Raw genomic sequence first — 12089 nt, 5'->3', positions numbered from 1 at the left:
GGAGCGCTTCCTGGCTCCAAAGGTCCAATGCCTGACTTCCATCAGTCCTACACGTTCTTGGACTGATGTTACTGTTGAATGTTTCACTGTAATGACTGTCGCAGGCATGGTGTAGAAATACCATGTTGAAAGGGTCTGATTTCTGCGAGCTCGACTAAAATGAATGGTGAATTTGTGAAAAACGCTGAAGTTGAAATAACCTCTGAAATTGGGTAGCAGTCCTTTACTGAGCTATAGAGTTTAAACATTCATCCCCCTTTTGTCAGTCATTTAAAGAGTTTTCTTTAAAAGGGCTTGTAGATTTTCCTTGAATGCGAACATTCTCTGCTCAGAAAAAAACCTTCCCACCTGTGCTAAGTTGCACAGTTCATACATTCTTTGGATAATTCTGAAAACAGATGTTATATTTACATCATTGTGATATCTGTATGTCTGTGTGATACAGGTCTTAATATTTATTCTCAGATTTTAAGAGTGTGTAATGATATTTCTTGATGCCATGCTGCATATTGAGGTACCAACTGTCCACCACCAGCAGAGGGAATCTACCTCTTACTTGGAATTGTGGAATATAGTACATTCTCCACTATTTCTACCAAATACACATATAAGAACAGGAGACATGGAGAGGAGCACTTGTTCTACCTGAGCTCTATCTAAATTTATCTTGATCTCCTTGGAATGATATTGTCCAATGAATGGTTTTGCCCAATTAATTAACCAGTACTAGTCATTTTGATCCAATCCTGGAAGAGTTCTGAGAATTATTTCTGGCATGAATGTACTGGATTCTTTTTTCAACCCAAACTATAAAAAACAACTAAATGAATCCTGCTAGAGGACTGAAACAGCAAATAGCATGAATGAATGCCCGCTCTGTCCCGTGTTCCCTGTAAACAAGACAGAGATTACATTTTTATTATATATATAATCAGATCCTTGAGAGAAGCTACTGTAAATAAAGACGTATTTTTGCCTTTTTTGGAGATTTTGCTGTCACTTGTGTGTAAGAGGAAGGTAACCTGAAATGACTGCAGAGTTTTTCATCTGTCTAAACTCTGGCACTTGTGATGCATCAGTAAAGGAGAAGCCCACAGTGAGCCCAATGTATAAGAAGAAAAGTCAGATGAAATGTGGTTTTTATAGTGTTACTGGAGCTAGCAAAAGGACGGAGAAAGGTAGGCTCATGTCACCGAGGCAGCGGTGGGAGTGTATTAAAATGTAATGTTAGCTACTTGTCAGTCTTTGATTTTAAAGAGAAACCATTTTAACTCTTCAGCACAAATTTATAAATAGTTTTCTATCTTGAGTTGGGTCGATAGAGGCTGAAGAGTGCCAGGTTAACCTCAGAAAGGTTATCTTGGTATTCTTGAATGATCTAAATCAATTCAATTTACCACGAATGAGATCAGAATTAAATTGTGTTCCACATTTAGCAGCATCACTACACAGGAGGTCTTCAAGGGTCTTTTTGATGATGATGGCAAATTATTCAGGATATGTTGGTGGTCCTCTTGAACATTATGACTGCAGTATGTAATCATAACATTCTAACATAACTAACTATTAATAAATGTTTGGGTAGGCCCATTAGTTGAGACCATTTGCATAAATCTGAATAGGCTCACTATAGCTTTAATTGGTATTTAGTAACTCTGGCATTCCAGAGGGAAATATTGCTTTAAATTGTGTAGCCTTCTGCAATATGACTACACTGAAACAATTTCCATAAACTGGGGCAGTGATAAACTGCAGTTAAGGTTCCCATGGCAACTCTGCATCTTAGGTTATTTTTTCACACTGTAATGCAGCTCTGGCATAATAACAATACAAAAGTCTTTGATATCATTCAGGTTCATGGTTCTTTTGTGAGTTTTGTGCATGAATCATGCTGGAGGACACAAAACAGCTGGTGTATGAAAATGTACCTCCACACAAGCACCTTGATAAAAAATGAATGAGTTTTGTGTTGCCTGAATTAATGCACTGTGTCTAGTTAAGGCTCAAGAATACCTGCATGATGGTTTATCAAAAAAACACCTGCTCCAGTAATATGAGTCTTAGGATCAGAATACCTGCATGTTTATGTTGAGGGTTTGGGATTGGAAGGCCCTCATCGTCATACAAAGGGTATAGTGCTCTTCCGGTTCTTCTTGACGGTCAAGGCTTTCTGATGAAAAAGCACTGATTATTCGTTCTGCATCAGAGAGTATTGTGGAATTATGGATGGTACAGTCGGCAACGCTGACATACAGTAGCTCTTACTTCAGTGCTCACCTCCTATGTGAAGCCCATGGAGCAGCTCCCAGAGAAGGGCAGAAACTCTCATGCCTCAGAAAGCAGTTGCTCTAGCAGTGTAACCTTGGTTTGTGCCCAGAGAAATGTGTGACATTTGCTCTTTAGAAATTAAATGATTTCTGTTAAAATCACTCCATATATAAATAAAATAAACAACAAAAACTAAAGTGACTAAAAAACACCTTGACTGTTTTTCTTTTTGAATTTATAATATCTAATGTCTGAAGCGCAGAAACTCTAAGTTTACTGATATGTTACTTGGATTTTGAATATGACGAGGTAAATATTCAGACTATGAAAGCCCATAATCTTATATTTGGAAGCAGTTATTGTCACTTAAACGTCCAGCTAACCCATAGGATAGGGTAGGATAGACATGAGGGTCTGGCTTTAAATGATGTCAGATGTTACCCGTGCTTGAAACTATTAGAAGTTTACACCCTTACTGGTGTATTTTGGGACTTAAGTTCTTGCGGGCCCACCCTTACAACCACTGGTACATTCACTCATTGGCAAAAACGGTGGGGAAACTCATCCCACATGGTTTCGGCAGTGTGCCGTGCCACACTGCCAAAATACTGGATCAAGGGTTGACTTTCAATGGATTGCAGCGACGTAGCTGCTCTGCCACTCATGAGACCCTGGCCCAGAATCAGGTCGTTTACAGGGCATTTAGCACCAAGTTCTCCACGAAAATGAGGTGCGGTGATCGGAGAGAGTGCAGGCCCCTTGTAGCTGCATCCCTTACCTGTTCACATGTGGCTTTGCTCACCGGCCAGAATAAACATAAAGACAGCACTCCAGACATTATAAGGTGTAAAGCAGATTTTAGGGCTTCAGAGAGTAACTAATAGAAGGACTACTGGATTCTTGATATTAGATATATCTTATTTCATCTCTCTCAGAACAGCAAGAGGATGTGCCTATGGCCTCCACCCTAAAGTATGAAACCACAGGTTACATGCTCTGTGAGAGACGTTTCCTGCCCTTACACACCCCTGCCAAAGATAAACCTATTATAAGTACTGTAACAGTTTTGGGGGCAATGTGATATTAAATTCACAACATCAACAATAACAACAATAATAAAAATAATATGGTTTTTTTTTTATATGCATATTACAAGGTTTCCAGGGAACACTGTACAAATACATACAATATTATATAAATACACAAAAGGAAGATAAAAATATAATAAGCAAAAACAAGTAGGTATTGATGTATCTGCTATATTTACAGAGTGCAGTCAGACTATGACAAGAAAGCTGCAAAAGATGTGCTGAACTATTTTTGAATGAGGAGAGGGAAAAGCAATCAGAGATGTAGAGAAAGAGTGTTGCAGGGGTTTGGGATAGCATCACTAAAAGCTCCAACAGTGCAGCATCTGGAGAGAGGAACAAAGCATGAAGGAGAATACATATGAAGAAGGGTAGATGGGTACAGAAGGGCTAGAACATGAAGGGGAAGAAAGAAAAACAAAAACAAACTTTATCTGGAAGCGAACAGGAAGCCATAACAAATGTCTGTGTGTGGGAGTTATATGTTCCCACAAACTGGTATTCATCAAATGAGAAAGTGAAATCTAAAATGACATGAAAATTCCTAACCTGGGCTACAGAGGATTTCATTCTGGGATAATCAGTGTGGGGCGGATGATTTTCTTCAAGGTGATAGGGGATGCGATTATTATGATTTCAGATTTAGCAATTTGTAATTTCAGCGAATTATTATCTACATCTTTATATTAGTCAGGCAGCTAAGATAGCCACCTGTTTGACGGTTTGGTGTGTACATTTCTGTATAATCAGTGTAGCAATGGAACTGGAGGCCATTCTGTCTAATACCAAATTCTGTCTATTACCAAAGGGCAAATATATCTAATAAAAGCCAAGCCAAGAATTGTACCCTGCGGAACACTATGGAAGAGGTGAGATGGGTCAGACCTATACTTACCAAGAGAGGAAATCTTCTGTCTGTAGTACAAGGTCTAAACCACATGGGTACAGTGCCAATGATCCCAGTCAGTTTCTATAATCTGTACAGCACTATATGATGACTCAAGGCAGTCCTATAGCACAGCATGTCAGGAGCAGCAGTAACCAGAGCTGTTTCAGTACTAAACCCAGACTGACTCTATTCACACAAGTTATTGGAAGCTAGATGATCTTTCAGCTGGGTGGCTACTGCACACTCAAGTAACATGCCAAGAAAGAGAAGAAACTGTTGGGTAATATTTAAAATCCACAGAGTTACGTCCTTGCATCTTCGGATCTAGAGTGATTTTTGAACGAACAGAGCCAGTACTAAAAAAAAAACAAAACAAACCCCCCCCCCCACTGATTACCCTTGTTAGAATAGAACAGAAAATGAGGACACAAAATGATGAGAGCCGTGGTGAAGGGACCGAGGGTACACGTAGTATGTCTAATAGCAGTGGTGTAAAAGTCAGACAGGGTTTCCTTATAACATATGAAATGGTCTTGATAAGTGCGTGTGTGTACTGTCAAATATTTTTTCCTTGTAAGGAGCTGGTTCTCACTCTAGCTGGTTCTCTCCAGGTGTCATATGCTGCAGCTCAGGGTTGTACCAAGGGATAGGATGAGAGAATACAGCAGCTCATGATCTGGGAGGAGCATGCCGGTTTAAGGCAGCTGAGACAATATCGTCATAGTCAGTGACCAGGGCCTTAGGGGATGACACTAGACCCAGAGAGACGGAAAACCGATCAAGCTTGTTCATTAAAATAGGGCAGCTGGTATCTCAGCTGGTATCTCAGCTGGTATCCAAGAATACTGCAACACTGTGAACGATGGCGTTGTGCGTAATGGAAAATGGACAGGTCAAAAAAGGGCAACTATAGGATCCTAAATTAAAGAGATCAATGTAACACAGAGAGAGAAGGGTACAAAACGAAGTGCAGATAACATGAAGAAAGTGCCCTTTGGTGTGCGTTAGACAGTTCACCTGCTGAGTGAGGTCAAAACAGTGAAGCAGATAAAGAAAATGATGAAGTACAATTACCTGTGTGAATGCAAATCATTCCAACAATGTTACTTGATGAATGGGGTCAGTTTTTACACTATAGTTGAATTCTAAAGAACCCACTACCTCTACTATTGTGAGGTTCATCAACAAATTCATATCCTGCTGGGATAGCTGCAGTAGGTATAAAATATTGGCAAAAACACTGTTGCCTTGTTTCAAAAGTCTAAAACCAAAGCTCTGGTTCAATATAATGTGAGAGATAAACAATGGCTTATTATTGAGAGAACAAACGTCAAGAATATAAGGTATAGCTTTGAATTAGACATACAAGCAATAAGTTGTATGCTTGATATGTGCAATGTAGAGCCTTTTAGTCCCTGCAAGGAAAATCTATATAATGACTGACAAAAACCTAAAAAGAACAGAGAGAAACCAGGAAGTACAGCTGTGGTGGTTCCTTATTACTCCCTTTGGAAGGCAATGCAGGAAAATGGACCCATAATAAATGCAGTCACAGTCTGCTAGAGCTGAGTACTGTCAGCCTTCTTCGACATCAGCAGCCTCCTAGCAGGGAGAAAATCACAACATAACAACTGAACAGTTAACAACCATCTCCTGATCTCCATTAGGGTCCCACTGACCAGCCTCTCCTACCAGTCTCCTGGCCGGAGCCGCCTAGTGTATAACTTGCTTAGAGTTTATTTATGTGCATGAATACTAAACATTTAAAGCAACCCATTTCACGCAAGATTAAGCTGTACAATAACAACACCAACTGCCTGGATCAGGCCGTCCTTTGAACTTAACTACTGGTCAGTGAGGGCACTAAAGAAGCTGCTGAGAGACCAGCTCTGACTCTAGATGTGTTATGAGAGTCAGTGGCATGAATAACACCTAATACCAAAGCCCTTACCATTCAATTACTTTTTTTTCAAAGTATAATCAGAATGTGCTCCCTTTTTTATTAGAGCAATGAATCATTGTTATACAGAGAATAAATCTCAGAAATGCAACTCTCATTCTTATAGTATTGCTCACCATTCATGAGACCCAATATCCTCCGTACAGATTATTAACCTATATCTGTCCTTTGCTTTTTCCTCCTTGAGTGTGTGTATGTGCAAATGATTAATTGAATTGTGCTAGAAGCTCTCAGCCGAAACGTGGTTTCATCCTGCTTATCTGTGTGTCTATCTGGGGCTGTGAGTGCTGGGTCTAGGTGAGCCGGTAAATCTCTTGGCCAAGAGCAGGGCTCTGGGGGGAGGGCTAGCCGCAGGAGAGGCACTCGGTGACTTTATACCAGCTTCACAAAAGATAAGACACTGCCAGTAATTTGCCGATGTGTCTGCTTCCATCCTCCTGACACCACACACACACTCACAAAGGGAAAGAAAGAAGTGTGTGGGGACTGCTTATCACTGTGAATCCTGCACTTCAGCCACAGAGTTGTCACTTGCCAAGAGGCAAGATTAATCAGAAACTGCTTTCCTTTTCTAAACCATTTTTAAATGAATGTAGAATAGCTCACACTCAAAAGCCAAATGCAGGCAATGTACATATTTATTGTGTGTAGTGTGGTAATTCCACATTGGAAAACATTTAGTATGTTTATCTTTTATGTCATTTTAATATTTACACATCTTTCCACAGTACAGATCATGTCATTTCATATGGCTTGCTCATATTATGCTATTTTTGCCTATTATATTTCTGTGCAAAAAAGGAAAAATCAGCAAAACACATAAACCTATTTATATATACTCCACAAATGTTTACCAAAGACAACTGTTAATGAAGTCATGTTTTTGGAGAAAGCATACTTTCCTCAGTAAAAGGAAAACATTAATTGTAATTCAAGTTTAAAATGAAAAGACTGTGCAGATTATTCATATATTTGCTTCAAAGCTTCAAATAATAAAACCCAAGAACTAAAGATAACACATTTACGGCAACCACCAAAGAAGACTTCTTTTTGCTCTAAAGGAAATGGGTGCACAAATCAGCCTGCACGTACGTCCAGTGACCTTCCGCTAGTACTACAGGCCCTGCAATTACTTTGCTTTCTCTGCTGATTGGTTCATTTGAGCACTCCCTACACAAGTCCCTGAAGAGTTTTTGTGTTGCAATATAATCACGCATGCTGTTATTTATCTCCAGCTGGATCGACCGCTGTAATGGGCTCCTAACTGGACTTTCCAAAATAGACCATTCAACACCTACGGCTTATTCAGAATGCTGGGACAACAAGAATAGGGATAGCCATTAGACACCGCCAGAAGAGGAAGTCCCTTGCCCCCTCCTGTAGCTCCGCCTCCCTGGACCAACTTTGCCTTCTCTAGACAGCACTAACAGAACTCTGCATGCAGCTCTCACATCAGCTTTGAATCACACCTGATCTCATAGACGCTTAAAAATCAGACCTTGAAAATAATTATCGTTGCTGTTCAGTCCAGTTCCCCACTTCCTGAAAATTGCCATATATGCACCTTTGTTTTGTCACTGCATGCAGGACTGCTGCGTGGTGTTCCCAGAGGTGATGCCGAAGAATTCATCGTTTTACACCCACAATGAGGGGGAGCATATGGCAACAGAACAGCTTCAGCTGAGACAGGAATCAGGGCTTTGGTGGCCTGGAATGACCAAGGATAAGCAGCACTTCTGGGAGGCCTGTTCAGTGTGTGCTCAAATGAAACAATCAGCAGCAAAAATAACCCCCCCAAAAAGTCTGTGCAGCTAGCAAAAAGCCCCTCTGGTTTTAATGTGTGAGGCAAATGTTTGGCCTGCGACCTTCAGCGCACCATTAAATCTTTTTTTTTTTAAAAAGGAGTCAACAAGGTCGATCATCTAACTTCTTCTGCCCTGAGAGCTTTGGAACATTGTGCAACTGGATTCAGACCTCACAAGCTCATGATAGGACACCACATGTAGCTACCAGATCACCTATTGGGTAAGATTTTGCCCCTCGTGTGATGGAGTGGACACAGCAGGAGTGGTTTCAAAAACAGCAGGCTTTCCTGAGCAAAATGCAGGCTTCCCTGAGAGGGGTAAAGTGGTTAGTCGGGGAGCAGGTGGTGGTGCAGTTCAGTGATCCATGAGGACTGTGGGCAGAAGCTTGGATATGACCATTCCATTTTATAGACAAATGTGGCACCTCTTTGTGTAACGTTTGTGTAAGGTGAGAGGCAAAGACAGGAAATTGCAGGCCATAAGAGTTAAAAATAGTTTAATATCGATCTAATGAAAATGTGTGGTTATACTTCTGTGTCTCTCCTGCCCTCTGCCCCTGCCTAAAAGACTGTGTGTTTTACACTGGGAACTGTGCCAAGGAAGCTGGATGATAAACCATCTTCCAGAGTGGAGCCCTGTGACTGTCAATGACAATAATGGCTGATTGACACTCACTGACTTGAATGATCATCATGGTTGTATATTGGGCACAAAGGCAGGAGGGTAATGGATGAAAAAACACCACGAGTGTGCAGAAGGGCTGCCCAACTCTTGCCATTCCCACCCTACTTAAAAAATGCGTTCAGTGATGCGTTCCCTGCTTCTGCCTCTGCTGTATTAGAACATGAGCCAAATACATTTGTGCCTGACACCAGCGCAGGCCAGTCACCGATGCGTCTGAATTTGCACAAGAGCAAAGGCTTTGAAAACAGTCAGCACCCAGTAAATGAGTCTAAGTGAGAATGAGTCTGGAAAAACAGTCAGGGGTCTCAGACACATGCTCGTATCCAGAGCAACTTGCATATTTTTATTGGTATGACAGTGAGTATGTGAAATGAATCCATGACCTCGCTCTATCAGGTGAGCTACAGGAGCTACACAAGTATTAGTCATGATTGGTTTGACCAATGTTAAAAAAAAAAAAACAACCCCACAAAAAAACCCAGGTTTCTTCTCTCCCTTCTCTTTTATGCTTGCTGTCTTTCCTAGGGGGGATGCAAATGTCCCAGTTAACTCCCTACTGGCTATGATGCTTTCTGCTCAAGGCTCTGGAAGAGTTGTTGGCTGTCTTCAAACACAGAATCTGGCTAACCCATTCTTACTAAATACACATACACACTTGTTTTCTCTGTGCTTGTTACTGACAGTGCATTTAAAGGCACCTAGACTGGGGCCCTGCTGTTGGCTTAGTGACTGTGAGCTTGTCATGACAGTACATCTGGACCACTGTTTCCTGCTCTGGCAAGATCAAAGAAATTTGTGACTACATAACTCTAGCTTTCAAATATTCACACGCCAAACTGCAACAAACATTCTGTAATGAGCATGCAAAGTTTAATCACACTTCTGCACTTAAGAATCAAACATAAAACTTCAGAACACCTTTTCTCACAACGCTTTCTTTCCACATGGTATCCCGAGCGTAGGCTGTTAATGATGTTCCACTGCTTTCCCTCCTTCTAACAGTGGTCAGTCTTCTTAATCACCAGACTTGGAGCCCTAACTGCTGCTGTCTGTGGATGCCATAGGATCATTATTAAAGCTAGTGTCAATATAGGATCATTATTAAAGCTAGTGTCAGTACGGGATCATTATTAAAGCTAGTGTCAGTCAGTACAGGATCATTATTAAAGCTAGTGTCAGTACGGGATCATTATTAAAGCTAGTGTCAGTCAGTACAGGATCATTATTAAAGCTAGTGTCAGTACAGGATCATTATTAAGGTGTCAGTACAGGTTGTCTTGTGCCTAAAGGTGAGTACTAGCATTTTTTACATTTTTAAAACCATCTTAGTCTTAAAAGGAATGCATTTCAGACATTATATTTGCATTTTTTCTTACCTGAAAATTACTTTCCATGTCAAAACCTTAATGTGAGTCACTGTAATTGGAGTTGTAAAACAACCTTGATAAGAACGTATGTAAACACTGGGACCAGGCTACAGCTTTTAATAATTTGCTTCAGTGCTTCCATTTCCCATGCCAGCAAAGCTAAAAGCCTCTACCCCCTCCAATTCCGTTTACAGACCTTACCCTTCACACTGTTCTCCAACATGACATCCATCTGACAGAAGTCCTGAGGTCATAGTTTGCTTGCATGACTCATATAGTGTCTCATCTGTGTGTGGTACCTTGATACCTCTAGAGATAGTATAGAGTACATTACAGTGGCATTTGATCTCTTAAAAATACTTACCAGCTGGGCCTGAACCACTCTCATGGTTTAAATACACAAATATTAGAATTTTAAAACAGTAAATTCAAATCAATCCTTCATCCACAGGGCTGATTTAAGGTCAGACAAGGGTTGTCCAGAAAGGAAGACCCTGTGAAGTCCAGTCTGACTATGCTTCATCTACTGGGGGCCTGTCCACTCTGACCATGTCTGACTGTACTCAGTCCAGTCTGACTGTACTGCAGCTACTGGGCACCAGCTGTGAACTGGAAGTTGGAACTAGCTAATGCTTAATGGGTTTTTATTTTACTGAAGGAAGCTATGATGGAGACGTGGTACTGCATCACTGTATGCATTCATATGGAGCACTCTGAGGAAAGAAGACTTGCAAATTGGGATTCTCTTTAGGTTTCTTTTTACTAACCAAATACATATCACATGTACTTCATGGACATTCTGTTATTTAGTACTGTAGAATACTGTGACAAGCTTACATCAGTCACCCTGCACACCTTCCATGTGTTAGTATAAATTATAAAATATGCCTTTAATATGTTAAGCTGTCGAGGTGAAGATGTCTGTTTGCATTAATCAAAAAAGAACTTGAAACCACTTTAAGTCATTGCACCCCTATGATGAGAGCAAGATAAGGTTTAGGATTCTGTCCATGAATGAACAGCCACACAGAAGCTCTTTTATCCCTGGGTAAGGTGTGGTGAACCCTCTTATGGTAAGAGACTCGTAATTATGCTGTTTAACACAGACTTCAGCACGATCCACTGTGGTGTAGGAGAACACAGACAACATATAAAATTGAGGCTCTGCACAAGCTGAAGTACAAACAGGCCATAGATTAAATTTAACCACCCAGGGGACTAAAAAACATAGACATTTTAGAATAAATAAAAAACAAATAACAGTGAAACAATTGGATTATATTTGGTAGTCTTGATAAAACAAAATATAGCAATCATTCTGAAGGGCACACACACACACACACGCGCGCACGCTCATGCATGCATCATCAGTCTAAGCCTATCGATCCATATCTGCATGTTGAACACATACACCCAACCTGTAGCACATACGCCCAAATGTAATGTAGGTTAATATCCTACATTACATTTTACTGTACCATATCCTCAAACTTTGTTTAAATAGTCAACTGATGAAAAAGGTTTGCAATTCCTTAGAGTTAGTAATTAGTGTTAAGTGTATTATTGGCAATAACACCAGCCCAACACTTTCATTAGTGGGTTATCAATCCTGCACAGGAGTTAGGAGGCATTTTGGGCATTTGATGTATTACCTTAAACAATTTGGTTTATGAATAATTTTGTGATTTATTGCATAAATGAGATGGTTCAAATCAGGACATTCTAAAATGTGCAGTTTCTTCTATTTTGTGATTGACTCCTATGTTTTGGATTGTTGTTGTCAGCAAAGCAGTCCCACCCCATCATACTCCCTCCGTCATGCTTCATAGCTCTGGCTAAGTTCTGATGTTTTGATGTATGCAGTGTTTTATATGCAGTTTCTCCATAAATTATGCTAAGTATATTTATCTAGAAGGTCGAAATTGGTCTCATCTGTCTATAGAACTTTGTTCAAGTAATAATTGTGAATGACTTATAAACTCAGATGCTTTAAGATCCTCAGCTGACACCCCAGGGATCTTTCTGAAG

Source organism: Electrophorus electricus, chromosome 10, assembly GCF_041902795.1.
Source record: "Electrophorus electricus isolate QZ-2024a chromosome 10, ASM4190279v1, whole genome shotgun sequence".
NCBI classification, from domain to species: Eukaryota; Metazoa; Chordata; class Actinopteri; order Gymnotiformes; family Gymnotidae; genus Electrophorus; species Electrophorus electricus.
The sequence above is the reverse complement of the archived record's forward strand: the minus strand, read 5'-3'. Positions refer to the sequence as shown.